The 14,366-nt window shown below is 48.4% G+C and overlaps 1 long non-coding RNA gene across 1 annotated transcript; it reads left to right on the top strand.

Annotated features, from left to right (window-relative positions):
- The first annotated feature begins 5,828 nt into the window (after positions 1-5,828).
- LOC140422812 (uncharacterized) lies at positions 5,829-14,036 on the top strand. Its single transcript, XR_011947619.1, has 3 exons — positions 5,829-6,068; positions 11,667-11,806; positions 13,788-14,036. It is a non-coding gene; the product is annotated as an uncharacterized lncRNA (long non-coding RNA).
- Positions 14,037-14,366: the final 330 nt, after the last annotated feature.

Here is a 14,366-nt window from a genome sequence, read left to right as displayed (position 1 = left end):
TGTGGCTAATTTGATTTGCCCAATCTATGTGCAGATTAAAATCACCCACGATCATCGATATCCCCTTATTACATGCATCTCTAATTTCTTGTTTAATGCCATTACCAACATCAGCAGTGCAGTTTGGGGGTCAATATATGATGCCCACTAATGTTTTTTGCCTCTTGGTATATCTCAACTCTACCCATACAGATTCCACATTGTCAGAGCTAATATCCTTTCTCACTATTGTGTTAATTTCCTCTTTAACCAGCAGTGCCACACCACCACCTTTTCTTTTATGCCTGGCCTTCCTAAATACTGAATACCCTGGGACATTCAGTTCCTATCCCTGGTCACCTTGCAGCCATGTCTCCGTAATCCAAATTATATTGTACCTATTTATATCTATCTGCGCGATTAATTCATCCACTTTAATGCAAATGCTCCATACATTCAGGCACAGAGCCTTTAAGTTTGTCTTTTTCACAATGTTTGGCTTGCTCCCAATATTGTTCTCTTTTGCCCTGTTTTAGTTTTGCCCTTGGTTTCTTTGCCTGCCACTTTTTTTATTCCCTTTTCTATTTTTTGTTTTTGTCCTTACTCCCTCTTTCTCTAATTTCTTACATAGGTTCCATTCCCCCTGGCATATTAGTTTAAACCCTCCCCAACAGTGCTAGCAAACAGCCCCCCCTAGGACATTGGTTCCAGTCCTGCCCCGGTGTAGACCGTCCAATTTGTAATGGTCCCACCTCTCCCAGAACCGGTTCCAATGTCCCAAAAATCTGAATCCCTCCCTCCTGCACCGTCTCTCAAGCCATACATTCATCCTGTCTATCTTGGCATTCAAACTCTGACGACCACGTACGTGGCACTGGTAGCAATCCCGAGATGACAGACTTCCTCACCTTAAAGGCATTGTTAAACCAGATGGATTTTTTTTAATGACAATTCTATGATAGTTTCATGGACACGATCATTGAGTCTAGCTTTTAATTGCAGATTTTATTCATTATTTTGAATAACCATTATCATTTGATTGAAACAGTCATTTTGTTGAACATTTTCATCTTGCATTTATAAGGACAATTACCAGAATACCAATGTCAGCGGAGAAAGAGGACTGCCAACCAATCAGCACCTTCTTCTCGTGCAGTATAAAGTTGTTATTTCCGCTGACATTAGCATTCGTGTGATTGTGCTGAAGAGTGCAAGTTGAAAAGTTTCGACAAAACATCTTTTTTATGCAATACTCAAGTTTTATACTGCCAAGTAACTACAATTATTAATCAATTACTAATTAATTAATCATTATTAGCAATTTATTAAATTCCACCGGCTGTATTACTAGTCTAGTGATATTATCATTACCTCAACATCCCTTCCAGAGGTGCACACATATTTGGATTTGGATTTTGTTTTTTGTCACGTGTACCGAGGTACAGTGAAAAGTATTTTTCTGCGAGCAGCTCAACAGATCATTAAGTACATGGGAAGAAAAGGGAAGAAAAGAAAATACATAATAGGGCAACACAAGATACGCAATGTAACTACATAAGCACCGGCATCGGATGAAGCATACAGGGTGTAGTGTTAATGAGGTCAGTCCATAAGAGGGTCATTTAGGAGTCTGGTAACAGCGGGGAAGAAGCTGTTTTTGAGTCTGTTCGTGCGAGTTCTCAGACTTCTGCATGTCCTGCCACATGAAAGAATTTGGAAGAGTGAGCACCTCTGACACACATTTTGCGTTTGACTTCATTATAATTGAGGCTTCAGTCACTCGGCACATCGCAATGGATTGAGATTTCTCCTGTCCAATTTCTCTTTGACGCTGACCCAAATCCCTCCCATCCTACGTGGTTCTGCATCCCGCCTGAATCAAGCTTACCCGAGCGGGATCGGGAAGATTCCTCCCTCTGTGTCTCAGGCAGAATGTTGTGGATTTAAATCTCACCCAGGTCTTTAAAATCAGATTTGAATTCGAAATCAAATGAAACAGTTCTTGCTTAAGTTGCGCATTGAATCATATTGAAGTAGATGTGGCAGCTTGAGATACAGGCTCCCAGTAGTAAATAAAAAGGCAAAGGCAGTTCGGAAACAGGAAAATGGGGCTATGTTCCCATGCCAGCGAAAAACGCTGGCGTTTCACACCAGACATTCCATATAATAATTTACAGCAATTCCCCCACCTGCAGAGGGCTGGCATGGCCCGGAGTGCTTCTCACAGCCCTCGCACTTCTAGTCGGGAGTCCGCCTACGGCAGCCACACCTTACGCCATGGCGGACTCGGACCGACATCGACAATGTAAGACCCCCCCGAGATGGCACGTGCCCACGGATCCGAGCCAATCGCTGCCCCTGCCGCCCATGAGGCCCCCCCCTGGGGCTCGATCTTCCCACCCCCAACCAGGGCGGCTGCAGACTGAGTGGTTAGAATACGCCGTCGGGTACTCGGCCAGTTTTGCCCGGAGAATCGCTGGGGGGTGGGGGGTGGGGGGGTGGGGGGGGGGGCTGTCAATGGCTCCTCCAGCCGTGCCGTGTAATCCGCGCGAGTGTGATATTCCAGGGACCGGAGAATCGCGGGAGCGGCGCTGCCCACGGTTCCCGCGTGAACATTGATTCTCCGCCCCCACGCCAAACACGATTTCGACGTGTGGCTGCGGACAATCCCGCCTCTTGTCTTTACACTTCAGCTCCCTGGATCACACTGCCCGGGGGTCCTGCTTTCAGGGCCCCCTGCAAACTCCCGATTGGCTGGGGTATGCGTACTCCCACGTTCAGTGGAGCTCGCCTCCTTAATGGGGCAACACAACCACTTCCCTCTTCCCTTAAGTACCTTCATACATTTTCGAGGTAGTGGTCCCCATTTCCATCCAGGCTGCCGGCCAATGGGGTGACCCACTGTGTGCACCCCCACACCTGGGTAAATCGGCGTGAGTGCGCTCCTGGCGGAGCGGAGGATCCCGCCGATGGCAAATCCAGCCCAATTTAAGATGGAAACAAGGAGACCTTTTACCTCTTGGGTGGTTGTACATCATCCTCAGAGCATGGTAGAGGCAGGGTCATTGAATGAACAAAGAAATAGAGTCATAGATAAATGTTTACAGCATGGAAACAGGCCCTTCCGCCCAGCTTGTCCATACCACCCAGTTTCTGTCACAAAGCTAGTCCCACTTGCCCGCACTTGGCCCATATCCCTCTATATCCACCCTGCCCATGTAACTGTCTAACTGCTTTCCAAAGGACACCATTCTACCACTGCCTCTGGAAGCACATTCCAGATGCTCACAACCCTCTGTGTGAAGAAATTTCCCTTCTGGTCTCTTTAGTATCTCTCCCCTCTCACCTTAAACCTATGCCCTCTAGTTCTAGACTCCTCTACCTTTGAGACAAGATGTCGACTATCTACCTGATCTGTGCCCCTCATTATTTAATGATGTGGAGATGCCGGTGTTGGACTGGGGTGAGCACAGTAAGAAGTCTTACAACAGCCAGTTGAAGTCCAACAGGTTTGTTTCGAGTCACTAGCTTTCGGAGCACAGCTCCTTCCTCAGGTGAATGAAGTGGTGGGTTCCAGAAACATTTATATAGAAAAAGCCAATGATGCAAGACGATACTTTGAATGTGACTCTTTGCTGGTAATTAAGTCTTTACAGATCCAGACGGAGCAACTGGAGAGAGGGATAATCACAGGTTAAAAAGGTGTAAATTGTCTCAAGCCAGGCCAGTTGGTAGGATTTTGCAAGCCCAGGCCAGATGGTGGGAGGTGAATGCAATGCGACATGAATCCAAGGTCCCGGTTGAGGCCGTACTATAAGTTTCTGCTCGGCGATTCTGCGTTGTCGCGCGTCTATAAGACCTCTATAAGATCAGCCCTAAGCCTCCTACGCTCCAGGGAAAAAACGTTCCAGCCTATCCAGCCTCTCGTTATAACTCAGACATGAAATCCTGGTAGCATCCTCGCAAATCTCTATTGCACTCTTTCCAGTTTAACAATATCCTTTAACAAATTTGACCAGGAACAGGGCATTCGGCCCTTTGAGTCTGCTCCGCCATTCATTATGATCATGTCTAATCATCCAACTCAATAACCTGTGCTCACCTTCCACCCCATATCCTTTGATCTCCTTTGCCCCAAGAGCTATGTCTAACTCCTTGAAAACACACAGCTATTTCCTGTGGTAGTGCATTCTGCAGGCTAACCACTCTGGGCAAAGGAATTTCTTAAGGCAGAGGTAGATAGATTTTTGATTACTGGAGGTGTCAAAGGGTATTATGGGTGTTAGGTCAGTGGCATTGAGATTGCAATCAGGTCAGCCATGTTTTCATGAAATGGTGGAATAGGCTCCACCATATGTGTATATGGTGGTGTATATGTATATGTATATGTATATGTACGTATATTGACAAGTTTGTCATCTACCTGATTTCTCCTAATGCCGCTGCTTGTCAAATTTTGTTTGATAATGCTGCTCTGAAACATCTTTGGCATTTCACTGCTTTAAAGGCGTGAAATAAATGCTACTTGTTGTCATGGTGACAATGGAATTGGATCATAGCTGTTACTCTATAGATTTAAAATTGTCTGAAAATAAAGCTACTGAATGATTTGTATCAGTATCTTTATTGTTTGCCATTGTAAATCTTGATGTATCAGTGGTTCGCCCTGCTACCTCACAGCTCCAGGGTCCCGGATACGATTCCCGGCTTGGGTTACTGTCTGTGTGGAGTAAGCACGTTCTCCCCGTGTCTGCGTGGGTTTCCTCCGGGTGCTCCGGTTTCCTCCCACAGTCCAACGATGTGCAGGTTAGGTGGATTGGCCATGATAGATTGCCCCTTAGCGTCCAAGGGTGTACAGGTTATGTGGGGTTACGGGGATAGGGTGAGGGAGTGGGCCTTGCTAGGATGTTCTTCCAAAGGGTTGGTGCAGACTCGATGGGTCGAATGGCGTTTTGCTGCATTGCAGGAGTCCCATGGTCATATGGACGTGCATGAAAGATATTGGCCGGGATTTTTCAAAACGGCGGTTAAGTGTTGACGCCGGCGTAAACACCGGAGTGTTTCATGCCAGCGTCAACGGGCGCTTTTGCCCAGCGATTCCGTGGCCCACAGCCACAGGGGGCCAGCTCAGTGCCGGAGTGCTCCACGCAGTTCCGGCTGCCGATACGTGGCCCTGCACTGCCGGCCGCGGGTCCGCGCATGCACACGGCGGCCGCTTCCGCGCCAGCTCCGCGCGACATGGTGGATCCACACAGCGGGCCGGCGCGGTAAAGGCAGATCGCGCACACCCGCTGATCGGTGACCCCCGATCAGGGGCCTGGCCATCCTGGAGGACCCCCCCCCCCCCCGGAGACTGATCCCCTCGTCCCTCACCAGGACGGCCACCGCAGCCACGAGGCCGAGCTCCCGCCGGGTTGAACCAAATGTCAACCACGCCGGCGGGAACTCGGCCGGTTGACCGTGGAGAATCGCCACGGGGGCCTCTTTCAACGGCCCTCGACCGGCCCTGCCTTGACCGCACACGCGTGACTGGCCGGAGAATCGTGTCCCGGCGTCAGACTTGATCGCGGGTCAGGCGCCCCAATCTCCGCCCCCGCGCCAAGCACGATTTTGGTGCGAAGGGTCGAAGAATCCCGGCCACTGTATCAGCCAAGGGGTCGCACTCGTCTGCAGATGGTGGGTTCATAATCCACCTGAGCCTATCATTCAGGCTAACACTCCCAATGCAGTACTGAGGGAATACCGCACTGACGGTGACGTTTTAAAGAAATATTAAACTCAGTGCTCCTAATTGCATCTGACAGAACCTATGGACTGGATTTTACAGGGTGGGGTACACCGCACCCAATGGCTGTCCGCCCATCTGAAGCCAATCTGCCTGACAGTGATGTTACACTGGGATCAGCCTTAATTCTTTCAGAGGATTTCCATCCGCATTTTGGAAGAAGTTCCACTCCCTAGAAAGCAACGAACCAATCTGATTGGCCGGTAGCTCTATAGTCCCTGAAGCGTCAGCATTGAACAGGGGCCATCGCTGGAGAAACAGACAGTCCCCAAGGTAGCAGAAGTGGTGGAACCCGGACTTAAAGGTAAGACTGGGATTCTGGATGGGTCTGGCTGGCAGATCCAAGAAGGAGGGGGTTGGATGGGTACATTTAAGAGGCTGGCGGTGGGAGATTTAAATGGAGGTACAACATATTTGGAAGAGCCTCTGATGGGCACAGGGGGCCCCTCAAAGCAAGTGCTCCCCCTTGCTTGCTCGGTAGCTGCCTGTACAGTGAAAGTTGCCTGGCAGGCCTCCTTTCCTACTGCTCACCCTGCCATGGGTAAAATAGCGGCGGAGGCAGAATGTGGCTTAAGGGCAAGTGGGCTGCCTGACAGTAAAATGCTCCCACTTCCTCTTTTTCTCTGCAGAAAGCACTTTACTGGTTTTGAAGTGGTGCAGGAGCTGTTAATCACAGCTCGATGTTTATAAACATTGCGGTTAGTCACACAGCAGGGTTCGTGAGATCCATTCATGCATGAAGGGAAATTAAATTGAACTGTCCAGACAGCTGGCAGAGTGCAAGCTGTCAATCACAGCCTTGTGAAAGCAATTTCTCATTGATGTGAATGAAAGCCTTGCTGGTCAAAGATTTGAGGTGATTTACACCAGAGAGAGATGATGAGAGCACCTGGAGATAACCCACGCAGACATGGGGAGAATGTGCAAACTCAAGGCCAGAATCGCAAGTGCCTGGCGCTTTCTAGGAATTTACAGCTGTTGCTTTCTCTGCCTGAGTCAGCAGGTGTAGGGCACAGGTGAGTTTTAAAGCAGTGATCTTTTTCACTGTCACTGTCTGGACCACCCTATGGCTTCCAGGCAGAGGGCTCTGTTATGGGGGAGGTCAGGTGGGAGTGGGAGTCTTTAGCCCACCAGGAGGTCCACCACGCCAGGGCCATGCTGGGAATTTTTTTAAAATTCATTCATGGGATGTGGGTATTGGCAGCATTTAGTGTCCTACCCTAATTGCCCTTCAGGGGGCAGTTAGGAGTCGCCCACAGATTTCCTTCCCTCAAGGACGTTAGTGAATCAGATAATTTTTTACGACAATCGACAATGGTTTCATAGTCATCATTAGACGTTTAATTCCAGATTTTTATTGAAAGCAAATGTCACCATCTGCAGTGGTGGGATTTGAACCCGTGACCCCAGAGTATTGCCAGTCCAGTGACAATACCACTACGCCACCACCGCCCCACGTGAATCCCGGGCCAGAGGACCGGGGAATGATGGAGGCATGGAGAATCCGTGCCCAGCCCATTAATAGGATGCAAATGGGTCAACCTCGCACGGGCGTGAACCTCGATGCTGCCATGAATGGGAGACCGGAACATCGGAAATGTATCGGCGCTGTTCTTCCCTGGCTGGATTCTCTACCACATCCGGTACTCCGTTATCAGCGGCGGGCGGAGGAGAATACAGCCCGTGAACGTAAGGTGCCACTTCATAGAATTTACAGCGGAGAAGAAGGCCACTTGGCCCATCGAGTCTGCACTGACCTTTGGTAAGAGCACCCTACCCAAGCCCACGCCTCCATCCTATCCTGTAACCCAGTAACACCACCTAACCTTTGGACACTAAGGGCAATTTATCATGGCCCATCCACCTAACCCGCACATCTTTGGACTGTGGGAGGAAACCGGAGCACCCGGAGGAAACCCACGCAGACACGGGGAGAACGTGCAGACTCCGCACAGACAGTCACCTGAGGCCAAAATTGAACCTGGGACCCTGGAGCTGGGAGGCAGCAGTGCCAACCATTGTGCCACCGTGCCACCCATAATATTTATTAGTGTCACAAGTAGGCTTACATTAACACTGCAATGAAGTTACTGTGAAAAGCCCCTAGTCGCCACATTCAGTCGCCTGTTCGGGTACACTGAGGGAGAATTCAGAATGTCCAAATTACGTAACAAGCACGTCTTTCGGGACTTGTGGGAGGAAAGCGGAGCACCCGGAGGAAACAGGGACATTTGTTGCCTGTCCCCCTTGAAAAGGTGAAGGTTGGGCTTCACCCTGAACTGCTGCAGCCTGTGTTAGTGCTACTTAAACAGGGTTCCTCAAATTACGTCAGTCATTGTCACTCTGTTATTCTGGTGGTTACAGCCATTACTGCAGTTTGAATATGTTACATTTTTTTTAATATCAGGATAGAAAAACAAATTAACAGTTTACCTTCCAAATAAACACTGGGGAAGTAACTCCTTCACCAATGTTTCTGCAACATGCATTAATGATGTGAATTATAATTTCAACCAGTCTGCTCGCTGATAGCCACCACTGGCACAGGGACAAATCGACAGCTAAATATACCTCCCACGTAAAACAGAAAGCTGCACCAACTGGATAGCAGAGAACAACTTCAACAACAATCTCATATAATCTTATTGTCACAGTTTTTCATATCAGGCTCAAACTCCTCAATCAGATTGTTCTGAGATTCACAAATTCAAGAATCCACTATTGTCTCATTGACAGCATTTAGGGGAAGGCAGTGGTGGAGGGGTAATGTCACTGGACCAGTAACCCAGAAGTCCAGATCACTGCTCTGGGGCACGGGTTCAAATCTCACCACGGCAGCTGGTGGAATTTAAATGCAATCAATAAATCTGGAAAATAAATATGACCGCAGTGATATAGACGACGACCAGAGGTGGGATTTTCCATTCTCGGGGACCATGCTCAGGGACCTCTCCCCCTCAGAGCGATGCACTCACCTGAGTTCCTCTGGCGGGTTCTGTGAATTCTGCCTGCCACGTACACTTTGTGGGAGAGCAGTCAGAATTCAATATAATGGCAGGACAGGGATGGGGGCACTATCAATAATTCAGAAATAAGAGAGTACAAAGACCTTTTCAACTGCAACGTCATTGGTAAGTTGCCAGCTGTACACCACTTGAGACGAGATGACTCACGACCACCCACACTTTGTGCTCCAAGAAGAGTATTCGTAGCCATGAAGCAGAAAGTAGTCAATGAGCATTAGGCAAGGCTACAGAAAGTTGGCTCGGTTACGATATGCATTGGCCCAGTGCACTTGAACAAGGTGCTGCTCAGGCCTCATCACCCTATGAGCATCGTGGAACATGTGACCGCAAGCATGCCAAATGCCAAGGTTTTTAACATCTTGGATGCAAAATATGATTTCTGACAGATCGCGCTCGATTAAGGTTTGTTGAAACTTACAAGCCATGTCTCAGGTGGGCAGATGTTATTTCTTCGTATCCCCTACGGGATCTCCACTGGCAGCAAGGCCTTCCAGCGGTGTAAGGAGCAACACTTTGCTGGCCAACCTTGAGAGATTATTGTTGATGACATTCTGGTTTGTGGTCGTACCGTGCAAGAACATCTTTGTCTCATGCTCGACAGAATCAGGATCATTGCCAATGAAACTTCACACTACCAAATGCAGATTCAGGGTCAACTAGGTTCCTCATGCGGCTCATTTGCTTGTGGGGACAGAAGGATGTAAGGCTGGGCAGGAGGGTGTAGGGCCTGAGAGATACACAGAAGTGGCTGGACTTGGCTCCTTCTCCGAAGTAAACCAGGAAATAGAGAGGCCATGGGAGAGGAAAAGTTTCAGTGGCCAACCATCATAATGTAAGGACAGTTTATACTGAGAGGTTTCCAGAGGGTATGAGGGAGATTATGTATGTTAGACAAAATGTTAGTTGTTAATACTGAAGTAGGATCTATAAAATCCTTCAGAATGAAATAAGATATTTTAAGAAGAACTAAATGAAAGTGTGTGATGAGTGAGCAGGAGGGTGGGTTTAGATTAAGTCATTTATGGAGATTCAATGAGCTAAGGGATCTGTTTTAATCCTGAAACATTCTATGACTTAATAAGAGAGTGGTGTGCATGTCCTGTTTAGCACTTATTTTCCATGACTGAACTATAAATGTCCCTATCTCCCAGTGCTGACTTCAGTCGAGGAACTGTACCCCAAATCAGTTTTCACGTGGCTAGGCACTGTCTCCTTCAGAGGTTATGCTGTTGCGAGCTCAATAATCCTGGTCTCTGCCTTTCAAATGTAATCTTCTTTCAAATGTAATCAAGAACAAGAACAGTCCCTTTACTGTCTGCTGATGTCCTCTAAGCCTTCTGTTTTGTCTATACAAATCATGTCAGGAACTTAATAAAGTTATCCCTATGTGACAGCCATTCACTTGCTCCAAAATTCCTCCAGCTCAAATCAAATACTTCAGAGTAGCAAGCAACTATAGATTTGTTACAAGTGTGCAACACAATTAAGCATTTCAGAGGACATCAAAGCTAGCCCTCCATCTATGCCATGCCCCGTCTATCTCATGTACTCCCCTGATTCTCTCTGTGCAGTCCACTTCACCCCAGTGAATCTGTGAGCTTTCCAGAGGGAAGGTTGACTTCTTTCTGTGGCATTTAGAGAACAGAACTAGGCCAGTCAGCCTCAATGGTCCACGTTGATGTTGCTGCTCCACATGAGCCTCAATGTATCTCTCCAATCATTTCCTCCACGTGTTTATGGAGGGAGCGATCGAATGGCCTTGTCGCGCCCGATTCGGAGATGCGATGAGGCCGCTAAATCTCGTGAGAGGCCATCAAAGGCCCTCGGGGTTGGCGGGCTCTGGGCAGGACGGTAGCCTAGCACTCCTTTGCCACCTTTGCACTGACAGACTGGCATATTGGCACTTTGGCACTGTCACCCATGTACCCGGGCAAGACACTGCCATGGGTGCTGACAGGGGCACTACCAGGGTGCCAGGCTGGCAGTGCCAAAGTGCCCAGGTGCCCAGGTGCCAGTTTGCCCTCTCCAGGAATTGGGCCTGGGGGTGTGCCCTGCCCTTAAGAGGTCGGGTGAAGGGTGGGGGGGGGGGGGGGGCTCGAGGATCCCCTAAGAGGTAAGTTTGGGCAGTGGGGGAGTCCGCAGGCCACAGGTGTGGTGTCTGTGGGGGGGTCGAGAGGTCGGGGTAGCATTTACAAATGACGCCACTATCTTCGGTAAGTGCGGCCAAGGTGGGCTTTCCTTAACGAAGCCAGAAAAAACAAGAGTCCAATTTGATAGCGTGCTTTTTCTCGGCATTTTAGGCACCCAGGTGGATCTCGCCATACGTGCCCAAAACTGGACATGTTTTTTGCACATTAAATCTAACTTTCGGGGGAGGCGGTGGGGTTGTGGCATTGTCACTGGACTAGAAAACCAGAGACACAGAGGAATACTTTGCGGAATAGTTCAAATCCCGCCACTGCAGATGGTGAGATTTGAATTCAATAAATATTTGGAATTAGGCACTTAATAATGACCATGAAACCATTGTCGATTGTTGTAAAAACCCATCTGGTTCACTCATGTCCTTTAGGGAAGGAAATCTGCCATCCTTACCTGGTCTGGCCTACATGTAACTCCAGATCCACAGCAATGTGGTTGACTCTTACCTGCCCCCTCAAGGGCAATTAGGGATGGGCACAGCCGGTGCCACCTACATCCCAGGAACAAATTTTAAAAAATTGCGCCCCTAGTTTCCATTTATACACAGCTACGATATTCACCTCAACAGCAAGTTCCACATTCTCACACCTCTGTGAGTTAAGATGTTTCTTGTGAATTTGTGAATCGATTTCTTGGTGGATAATGTATATTGATGGCTCCTACTTTCTCAACAGCTATTCTATCAAACCTGTCGGCCTTTTAAAGACCTTTATTGGATCACCCCTCAGCATCTCTCAAGGCATCTTAAAGCTCGATGATCTTGACGAATAACGATCAAACCGTACATCTACACCGTGACTATCTCCTAATTTAGGTCTGTGCTTTGAATTTACTAAGTCTCTCACATGCCCAGTCCAGCTTTCCGTCGTAACCTGTAACTGTTTGTTTTGTCCCAATGGAGAAAATCTTCCTGATGCTTCCAACTGGCCCCCTGACTACATCCTATTTACGGCAACTGTGGGTCATGGACTTCCTTAACATCACACCTTCCCCCTCAGCTCATCCAGTTCACAAGGTTGAATGTCAAGCCCTTTGTGGAAACCTGGAGGTTAAGTCCGGGGTGGCTGGGAGTGGGGAGGGGGTTGGGGTGCATTGCTGGTCAGAGCAATAGGGGAGGAAGGGAAGAAGCCAATTGCAGGCTGTTTGGGTCCTCCAGAGGTGACGTGAAGGCAGGAGAATACCTCCAGTTCCTCTTGTCTGCTTGCCATGCCTGCAGAACCCGAGTGGAGCAGATCCCATGCCTTTGTCACTCGGGATAGCCCACTTTCTATGTGAGGGTTCGAAAATGTGCACAAGGCCCTTCACTAGCATATGCAAAGTCCAAGGGCTAAATTCTCAGCCCCGCCTTGCTACATTTCTGCCCCGACCTGCCGGCGGGATTCTCCGTTACGCGGCCGGCCAATGGAATTTCCCACGCTGTCGGGAAACCCCCGGGCACCGGCAAAACAGAGAAACACGCCGGCGGAGAATCCTGCCCCAAATGTCTGAAAAAAGTAATCCAAACTAATATCCAGTGAGATGTCTTTCAGATGTGCTTGGGTCTTACCATCGCTGCCCTGGAAATAGACCCTTGTGTGAAAAGGATGAAGGAAGGTGAAATTTCCAGCCGCTATCTGGGGAATGGAGAATGTGAAGTTACTGAACCTCAGGTTCTGGAATCATTGATGGGCCATAACGTCCGGATTTCCCCAGTGTCGGACTTGAGGGAATTCCCTGCCAGAAATTCCCGAATAAACATTTTTTCTTGCACAGCAATTTTCCCGAAGAGGTAACTTCCCCTGGCCAATTGTGCTGTGCTGGAACTATCTGATAAAGCTATTTAAATGTTACATTAATAGTTACTCCCAAAAAGTTTGAAAATGTGAAATCTCTTCTTTTTCAAGCCAACTAATTTATACACACAGAACGATCCCCGCAGGGGAATCCCCACACACTTACAGCCCCCAAAAGATTCACCCCCGCGCCCCCCCACCGCACCACCATCCATGGGCCCAACTCTCATTCCTGACCCAACCCGACTCGACCCGACTGGAGCAGATCCGCCCTATCCCTCATGGGCCACACCACTCCAACTGTCCCGGGTCCACCTCCTGACCCAACTGAGCCACATCCCCACCTCCTGCTCACCAACCCCCCCCCCGCCCCCCCCACCACCCCAATCCACTCACCCCACACAACTATGACCACCACCAGGCCAATCGACCCCCAGCACCTGGATGGTCCTACCCATCCGCTGTCCGACCTCCTCACCCCTCCCGATGTCAGACCACCTCTCACCACCCCTGATGTCTTCCCCCTGATGTCCAACCCCTCCTCCCGATGTCTGTCCCCCTACTCCCTCGATGTCTGCCCCACTAATGCCGTCCCTCTGACTCCTCGATGGTTGCCCCACCAATGTCCAAACCCTCTGTCACGATAAGCAAACATGCAGCTAATGAACACATAGAATAGGACACGACCAATGAGCAGTCAGGATATTCAGGGGTGGTATCTCACTATAAAAGGGATGAGGCACTCACACCCCGCCTCTTTCCACAGACCAACATCGACAGAGTGAGACAGGGTGTATCCTCAGCATCACACCCCAGCACGTGGCTTAGAGCAAGGCTGGTTCAGTTAGACTGAGTTAATACTGTCATGTGAGGGTACCTTTAAGACATGGATGTTTGAGCAATGTAACTTTAAGAAAACAGTGATGTCATGGAGTGGGTGGAGCTCAGCTCAGTTCAGCCATTTTGCAGATTTTTAGTTTCAGTTTAAAAAAACAGTGTGTGTATCTGTCTTTGTGTTTCCAGAGAGCTGCAAGTTTGAAAAGCAGCTTGTTTTGCAGTGAGCTGGAGTTGCTGTGACCTCTGCCATAAAAGACCATCTCTGGATCATTTGGGTGATTTAAACTCATAAATATATATATCCTTTAACCTGATGTGATACTGTTTAAAGGTGTTAAGTCTCTTGGAAGTTTGAAGGAACAGTTTAAGGAGTTATTTACTGTTGCAATATTTTCTGAGTTATCTTTGAAGTGAGGGGTGTTAAGAGATCCAATGTTTTTTTAAGATGTTAAGTTGAGTTCATGGAATAAACAGTGTTTTGTGTTTAAAAACCCACGTGTCCATAATTGTAATCCCACACCTAGGGGAAAAGCCGAGTTTTTGGAAAAGCAACAAATCCATTAAAGGGGGAGGTTGGTTGAACTCCATGATACATTTTGGGGTTCTGAAAACGCCTCGCCCAGAACACGACATTTGGATTAGCAGAGAGTCAAACTCATTGAGAACTGTGCTAACAGTTCATTAAAACACATTGAACTCACTTCAAAGTCTGGAGCAACCTTTACTTCAAATTGCATCAAGTGGCAGCTTGTGTTATTCCAAATT

The sequence above is a fragment of the Scyliorhinus torazame genome, chromosome 5 (genome assembly GCF_047496885.1).
Source record: "Scyliorhinus torazame isolate Kashiwa2021f chromosome 5, sScyTor2.1, whole genome shotgun sequence".
NCBI classification, from domain to species: Eukaryota; Metazoa; Chordata; class Chondrichthyes; order Carcharhiniformes; family Scyliorhinidae; genus Scyliorhinus; species Scyliorhinus torazame.
The sequence above is the reverse complement of the archived record's forward strand: the minus strand, read 5'-3'. Positions and strand labels throughout refer to the sequence as shown.